Source organism: Peromyscus maniculatus, chromosome 16, assembly GCF_049852395.1.
Source record: "Peromyscus maniculatus bairdii isolate BWxNUB_F1_BW_parent chromosome 16, HU_Pman_BW_mat_3.1, whole genome shotgun sequence".
Taxonomy (NCBI): domain Eukaryota; kingdom Metazoa; phylum Chordata; class Mammalia; order Rodentia; family Cricetidae; genus Peromyscus; species Peromyscus maniculatus.
The window spans coordinates 18,953,141-18,961,931 of record NC_134867.1 but is presented as its reverse complement, the minus strand read 5'-3'; the positions used below and the strand labels follow the sequence as shown (position 1 = coordinate 18,961,931).

The 8,791-nt window shown below is 41.0% G+C and overlaps 1 pseudogene; it reads left to right on the top strand.

Moving 5' to 3' along the window:
• Positions 1–880: 880 nt before the first annotated feature.
• Positions 881–1,348, top strand: LOC102908791 (ubiquitin-conjugating enzyme E2 L3 pseudogene; annotated as a pseudogene).
• The last annotated feature ends 7,443 nt before the right edge of the window (positions 1,349–8,791 follow it).

Genomic DNA, 8,791 nt, shown 5'->3' with positions numbered 1-8,791 from the left:
ATGATAGATAGATAGTATAGCTGGAGTTTTCTCCAGCCCTGCTTGGGCCTGCAGCCGCTCAGACCCAAACAGGCTAATATTATTTATAAACTCTTTGGCCATTAGCTCAGGCTTACCACTGACTAGCTCTTATACTTAAACTCAGCCCATTTCTGTTAATCTATATGTTGCCATGTGTTCTGTTGCTTTGCCTGTGTGCCTGTTATATGCTGCCCCCTGGACAGTGGGCTGGCATATCCTCCCTTAGCCTTCCTCTTCCCAGCATTCTCCTCTCTCTTTGTCCTGCCTTTACTATACTTCCTACCTGGCTACTGGCCAATCAGTGTTTTAGTTATCAGTCAAATCAGAGCAACACCTTGACAGCATACAGAGTGATATCCACAACAAGATAGATAGATAGGTAGATGATAGATAGATAGATAGATAGATAGATAGATAGATAGATAGATAAGAAAATACCATCATCAACCACCCACAAATTAAATAAAGCAAAATTAAAGTGACACATGATAATTAGTAAGGGGGTAGAAACTGCTGGTTGCTGGATTTTAAGTAAGAGGAGATTAAGACTGGCATTTGTCTTCTTCAGGAAAGCAGAAACTAAAGGTGACTGTGACATATTAGTAGATACTATGTTTCAAGTGACTTATATGATGGTGCCAAATATAATTAATTTTGTATTCTAGTCCTAAATAAGGACAAGTGGCCTAATCTAACTGAAATTAGAAACAGGTTTGCTGGTCACTACAATGGAAAGATTAAGATTCTGCTAATGAAATTGAGGTGTGGAAATCCATTACTACATACCTCAGAAATTAATTCATAGAAGATCGGAATAATAAAAATTGACTAGTGTTAAAATGAGAAATAGAGATCCAAGATGGCGGCCAGCCGGAGGCTGATGAAGGAGCTTGAAGAGATCCGCAAATGTGGAATGAAAAACTTCCATAACATCCAGGTTGATGAAGCTAATTTATTGACGTGTCAAGAGCTTATTGGTCGTGACAACCCTCCATATGACAAGAGGGCCTTTAGAATTGAAATAAACTTTCCAGCAGAGTATCCATTCAAACCATCCAAGATCACATTTAAAACCCAAAATCTACCATTCTAATATTGATGAGAAGGGGCAGGTCTGTCCGCCGGTAATTAGTGCTGAAAACTGGAAGCCAGCCACCAAGACCAACCAAGTAATCCAGTCCCTCATAGAACTGGTGAACGACCCCCAGCCTGAGCACCCACTCCGGGCTGACCTAGCTGAAGAATACTCTAAGAACCATAAAGAATTCTGTAAGAATGCTAAAGAGTTTACAAAGAAATATGGGGAAAAGCGACCTGTGGACTAAAATCTGCCCAGAGTGATTCCAGCAAGTTTGAGCAGAGTCCAGAGCAGTACTCAGATACCCCACACAGCAGGACTCTGTGGAAAATTGACACGGGCCACCACCTGGCGTCCACATGTGTCAATTACTAATTTTCTACAGTTTTCTTAATCAAAAGTGATCTAGGTAACCTGTAAAAAAGGATTTAAAAATTCAGATGTTCTAAAAAAAAAATGAGAAATAAACAAAAGTCCATGTCTTGATGTGCAGTCAAAATAATGGAAGATGAGGCTTAGCCTTTCTTGTCCATGTTTAAAGCAGCATTAGTCCTAACAGTGACCCTAGTGGAGACTCCTAGTCATGGAGGACACAGAGTCTGAACTGGCCATCCTCTAGAATCAGGCAAGGTTTCCAGTGGAAAGAGCGGGACACCAACCCAGCCACAGAATCCTCGATCTACTATTTGTCCTGTCTGCAAGATGTGCTGGGGTGATGGTGGCATAGAACTTTTGGGAGAAGCTAACCAATGATCGACCCAACTTGAGGCTCACACCATGAAAGGGAACCCACCCTTGATACTGCCTGGAGGACCAGGAACCAGAGGCTGAATAGTCCAGACTCCTAGGACAGAAACAAACAGGACTGACAAAAAAAAGTCAATGAGACTATTTCTAATACTATTCTGCTATACTCATAGATTGGTGCCTTGCTTAATCATCATCAAAGAGCCTTCATCTGATAGGAGCAGATGCAGAGACCCACTGCCAAACATTAGGCAGAGCTTGGAAGCCCTGTGGAAGAGGGAGAGGAAGGATTGGAGGAACTAAATGGATATCATGAGAGCATGGCCCACAGAATCAACTAAGTAGGGCTCATAGGGGTTCACAGAGATTGAAGCAACAAGCATGGAGCCTGTATGGGTCTGAGCTAGGTACTCTGTATATATGTTATGGTTGTATAGTTTGGACTTCTTATGGGACTCCTAACAGAGAGAGTGGGGGTGTCTCTGACTCTTTTGCCTGCTCTTGGGACCTCTTTTCTCCTACTGGGTTGCCTTGTCCAGCCTTGATATGAGGGTTTGTGCCTAGTCTTATTGTAACTTGTAATATGGTTTGGTTAATATCCCTGGGAGGCCTGACCTTTTTTGAGGGGGAACAGAGGAGCAATGGATCTGGAGGGAGAGAGGAGGGAGAGTGGTGGGGGACTTGGAAGAGTGGAAGGAGGGGAAGATGTGGTCGGGAGGTAATATATGAGAGAAGAATAAGTAAAAATAAGTAAGTAAATAAAAAACATTAAGAAATCCAAACTCCATTGACTGATGAATGGAGAAAAAAAACATATGCTTGTAAAATGGAAGATTATTCAACAGGCAGAGGCAGAAAATTCTTAACCCATGCTGCAACTTGAAAGAACTTTCATGCAAAGTTCAATAAGACTGTCAGAAAGGGCAAACATGTTGTGTTCTCACTTACCAAAGATATTAGGGAAGTAGTTAAATTAATAGAAACTGAACGTGGACAAGTGATTATTAGAATCTTGGACACAAAAGAATGGGAAATTGTTGATTAGTGAGTACAGAATTTCAAGTTGAGAAAATGAAAAAAATCATGTGTATGTATTGTGGTAATGGTCTCACAGAATTTTAATTGCATTTAATACCCTAGCCCTGAACTACACATTTACTCAGAAAATGGTGAATTTATGTTATGTGAATTATTCCATAATTAGTAAACTGTGGTCAAACATAAGATAATTAAATTTTCAATAGAATTCAACTCTTTCCTTCTTCTTCTCTGCAGTTTCATTCATTACTACAGATTAGATTTTTTTTTAAATGAGTTCACATTTCTTACTTTATCAAGTGGGGGCTTATGTTTTGAATATAGTTTCAAACAGTAATCAAAGGAATACTCGGTATATTTTCTAAGAATCAGAACTATTTTCTTATACAAATACTAGTAAAAAGTGAGTTACAGATTGAAATGCTTTTATTATCACCCCATCTCTGCAGTGAAAATCCACTACCAATTAAAGGAACATGGTTCTGAATATTACTATACACAACACACACTCATCACACATGTGAACACACACACATGCCTCAACATTCAGCACACATACATGCCACATATGCACACACACCACACATACACCACACCCTATTCACACACCTCATACACACATACCACACATGTGTGCATGTATGTGACACAAATGCACACACACACCTTAGTCAATATACCTACATATGAAAATGAAGTGTTTTCCTTTCCTACAAAACGTAGCAGAGTAACTCTCCCCAATGCAATAGAATTATGTAGAGAATAAGGAAAACTGTTTGAAAGTCTCTTTGGTGAATTATGGCATACAATATACAATCTGTGTGGTGCCAATGGGGAGTGCAGAGCTATTTAAGGCTTCTCCACTCGGGAGATAGTTTCTGGTGTTTATTCGGAGTATATGGATCCCCACTGAGTGCTCGTCCTTCATACAGCTTTTCCCTTCTGGGTGATGGATGTTTCCTTTCTAAGCAGAGATGCAGGAGAACTGTACTATTCCTGTGACATTTCCCCTCCAAGGGCCTCTCAATGCTCAAGTGGTTAAAATACAGCTCATTTTATTAATCTTTCTCCTCTCCTTATTATACCTGCCACTGTAGAGACCGGCTTTCCTGGATTTATCGTCTTTTATTCTCAATATTCTCTTTGATACTAGCAATTAATTTGCTTTGGGCCTCAAATTTCCCATCAAAATTTGCCTGGAATTTTTTCTTAGTTTTTCAGGGACCATGTTAGCTTAGGTCTAAGTGGAAACCAAGGACAGTCTGTTACTCTGACAAAGCAAGAGTCCTGTTCTGTGTTTTCCATCACGATACTTCCAGGGCTCGTCTTTTTTGCAGGTTGTAAATACCAAAAGCACACATTTTTAAATACATCCTATTTCCTGAATTTATCTGACAATGGTGGCCTGGCCTGATTTTTACTTATTTATTTACACCTGGGTATGATGGTAGCATCCTTTGGCACTATTCCCACAGAAATCCCTTTGTAAATAAATACACAAAATAATAAACAAGAAGAGAGCGAAATGGGAGAAAAATTAAGAGGCAGCATTGTGTGAGAGTTGAGAAGGGGAGGGGAGACCTATGTGTATATAGTGCCCAACCTGAGAAGGTAGCACGCAAGATCCTAGGTCCTCTTTGCAAGGATATCTTCTAGCCCGACATTAGATACACTCCACAAAGAAGGCAAGCTGAACCACTTGACTACAAGCTACCTCCAAGTTTAGCCCCTCTGGCATCTTCGAAAGAGAATCATTAGGATTCATTCGTCACTTAAATATTTAACGGCACGGATGTTTGCGATTGTCTTCTTTGTGAATTAAGGCTGACTCGTAGATTGCTTCTGTAGCCTTTCTCCCAAGTGTTCTCCAATAGGTTCTTGGTGGAAACCAAAGAGGGGAACCCAATGGCTGACGTACAAGGAAGTGTACTCGTGCTGCTCTGTGCAGCATCTTGTCAAGTCCGAGGAGACAGAGAGCTTGATGCTTCCTTTCCAAAGCCAAGTGCTTACACCAAGCTTTGGAAAGGCCTCTCACAATACTTACTTCCTAAAGTGCAAAGATGCATATTTTATATTTTCTAAAATTCTTTTTTTTTTTTTTTTTTTTTTTTTGTTTTTGTTTTTTGAGACAGGGTTTCTCTGTGCAGCTTTGCGCCTTTCCTGGATCTCCCTCTGTAGACCAGGCTGGCCTCGAACTAAAATTCTTGATGAGCATGTGTCTGAATACCATCTACATGAGGGGAAGAACATGTGCCAGCCTGTACTTCTCAGTTGCCACCTCATTTTGGAGGTAGAGCAAGGCGTCCTTTAACACATTGTTCTAAACATGATTGGATATTCATGAGCTCCTTCTCTCCTGGAAGAAATTTCAGAAGCACAGCTTTTCTTTTTCCGCTGTTTTCTTTTTCGCTCAAAACTGTTCCTGTCTTCCACAGGTATTCCTAATGAAACACACATTCAAAGCTAACATCCACAAATTAGAGATGTGTGGATGCTAAAAGTGTGTTTATCTTACTGTATCTGAATTACCTGCTGAGGATGATCGATTTCAGCTCCATCCGTCTACCTACCAGTTTCATTATTTCATTTTTTATGAACAGCTATAAATAAGCCATTGTGTAAATAAACCACATTTTCATTATTTTTTTCATACTTTATGGACATCTAGATTGTTTCCATTTCCTGGCTACTGTGAGTAGAGAAGCAATTCACGTAGGTGGACAGATACCTCTGATATAACATACTTTGGGTATATGCCCAATAATGCTATACTTGCTTTGTGAAGTAAATCTATTTTTAGCTTTTTTGGGGTGGGGGGGGCGGAATTTGAGATAGGGTTTGTGTGTGTAACTGCCCTGGCTGTCCTGGAACTCACTCTGTAGACCAGCTTGACCTTGAACTCACAGAGATCCACCTGCCTCTGCCTCCACCTGAGTTCTGGCATTAAAGCATCACTATCAAGCTATTTTCAGCTTTATGGGGAACCTCCACAGTGATTCATTTAGTGACTCTACCAGTTTTCACTACCGCCAAGAGTGAATAACTGTTCCCCTCCCCCCATAGCCACACCAACATTTGTCATCATTTTTTTTCTATTTAATCTTAGATGCTATGCATGACTGGGGTAATATAAATCACAAAGTAGATTCAGGCCCGGCGGTAGCCGGCAGAGACATTCAGGCCCAGCGGCGGCCCACAGAGGTAGACAGGCCCGGCGGCAGAGACAAGCAGACGCAGGTAGGCCTGCGGCAGCAGCCCACGGAGGTAGATGGGCCCAGCAGCAGCCTGCTGAGGTAGACGGGCCCAGCGGCGGCAGCCCACAGGGACATTCAGGCCCGGCGGCGGTCCACAGAGGTAGACAGGCCCGGCGGCGGAGACAAGCCCAGAGGTAGACGGGCCCAGCAGCAGCCCGCTGAGGTAGACGTGCCCGGCGGCAGCGGCCGACAGGGACATTCAGGCCCGGTGGTGGCCCCCAGAGGCAGACAGACCAAGCGGCAGCTGACAGAGACATACAGGCCCGGCGGTGGACCACAGAGGTAAACAGGCCCAGGGACGGAGATAAGCAGATGCAGCTTGGAACAGGGACGCCTCTAACCCCAACATCTGGGGAAGAAGCTATCTCCGTGGGTCAGAACCAGAACGAATCTGAACACTCCATCTGAGGACAACCCAGGGCTCAGCTGCTGATCCTGTGAAACCCAACAACTTGGAGGTGTTGGTGAGACTACCCTGCTCAGCTGAAACCCATCTGGGAGAGGATTCAGATGCCTACAGTTTAAAGTCTGAAGAAACAAGATCAGCTGAGGAGTTGACAAATGAACAAAAAGTGACCTGAGAACACAGAAGAAGGCGCTACCCAGACACCAAACCAGATCACCAGAATCATAAGTATATAATTCACCGATCGAAATCAGCTGCCCCTGAAGAAATAGCCCAATAGCACCAATTTAACCAAAACTACTACTAAACCAAGACTAAAAATTAGAACAAGAGAGGCACTCTCAGACACAGACACCACCTGCACCTCACAGAGGAAGAGATGAGTAGACGCCAGTGCAAAAATACAGGCAACAACATAAAGACCTATATGGCAACATCAGAACCTAGTGATTCTACACCTGCAAGACCTAAACATACCATGACAGAAGAAACAGAAGAAATCAACCCTAAAAATGACATTAAGAAGATGATAGAGGCCCTTAAAGAAGAAATAAAACATTCCCTCAATGAGGAAATAAAAACTTTCCTTAAAGAGGAATTGAAAAACTACCTTAAAGAGGAAATAAAAACTTTCCTTAAAGAGGAAATAAAAAACTCCCTTAAAGAGGAAATAAAAACTTCCCTTAAAGAGGAAATGAAAAACTCCATTAAAGAGGAAATAAAAAACTCCCTTAAAGAAATGGAAGAAAAAACGAACAAAAAATGGGAAGAAATCAAAGAAAGCCAAGAAAAAGCAATTAAACAGATGAAAGAAACATTCCAAGATCTGAAAAATGAATTTGAGACAATAAAGAAAACACATGCTGAGGGAATGCTGGAAATAGAAATCCTGACAAAACGAACAGGAACTACAGAAACAAGCATAACCAACCGATTGCAAGAGATGGAACAGAGAATCTCTGACACTGAAGACACGATAGAGAAAATAGATTCGTCAGTCAAAGAAAACAATAAAGACAAAAAAGTCCTAACACAAAACGTCCAGGAAATTTGGGACACCATGAAAAGACCAAACCTAAGAATAATAGGGATAGAAGAAGGAGAAGAATACCAACTCAAAGGCACAGAAAATATATTCAACAAAATCATAGAAGAAAACTTTCCTAACCTAAAGAAAGAAATACCTATGAAGATACAAGAAGCTTACAGAACACCGAATAGGCTGGATCCAAAAAAAAAAGTCCCCTTGCCACATAATAATCAAAACACTAAACACACAGAATAAAGAAAAAATATTAAGAGCTGCAAAGGAAAAGGACCAAGTAACATATAAAGGCAAACCCATCAGAATAACACCAGACTACTCAATAGAGACTATGAAAGATAGAAGATCATGGACAAACCTCATGCAGACACTAAGAGACCATGGATGCCAACCCAGACTATTATACCCAGCAAAACTCTTAATCACCATAGGCGGAGTAAACAAAATATTCAAGGATTAAACCAGATTTAATCAATACCTGTCCACAAACCCAGCCCTACAGAAAGCACTAGAAGGGAAAATTCAACCCAAAGAAGCTAAACACATCCATGAAAAATCAAGCAATAGATAATCCTACACCAACATACACCACAGAAGGACAACACAACACAACCAAAAAAATAACAGGAATTAACAATCACTGGTCATTAATATCCATCAATATCAATGGTCTCAACTCACCTATAAAAAGACACAGGCTAACAGAATGGATTAGAAAACAGGACCCATCCATATGCTGCATACAAGAAACACACCTTAACTCCAAAGACAGACACTACCTCCGAGTAAAGGGCTGGGAAAAGGTTTTCCAAGCAAATGGACCTAAGAAACAAGCTGGTGTAGCTATCCTAATATCTAATAAAATAGACTTCAAACTAAAATCAATCAAAAGAGATTAGGATGGACATTACATATTCATCACAGGAAAAATCCACCAAGATGAAGTCTCGATTCTAAACATTTATGCTCCAAATACAAAAGCACCCACATTCATAAAAGAAACACTACTAAAGTTTAAAACGCACATCAAACCCCACACATTAGTAGTGGGAGATTTTAACACACCACTCTCACCAAAAGATAGATCTACCAGACTGAAACTTAACAAAGAAATAAAGGACCTAACAGATGTTATGACTCAAATGGACCTAACAGATATCTACAGAATATTCCATCCTAACACAAAAGAATATACCTTCTTC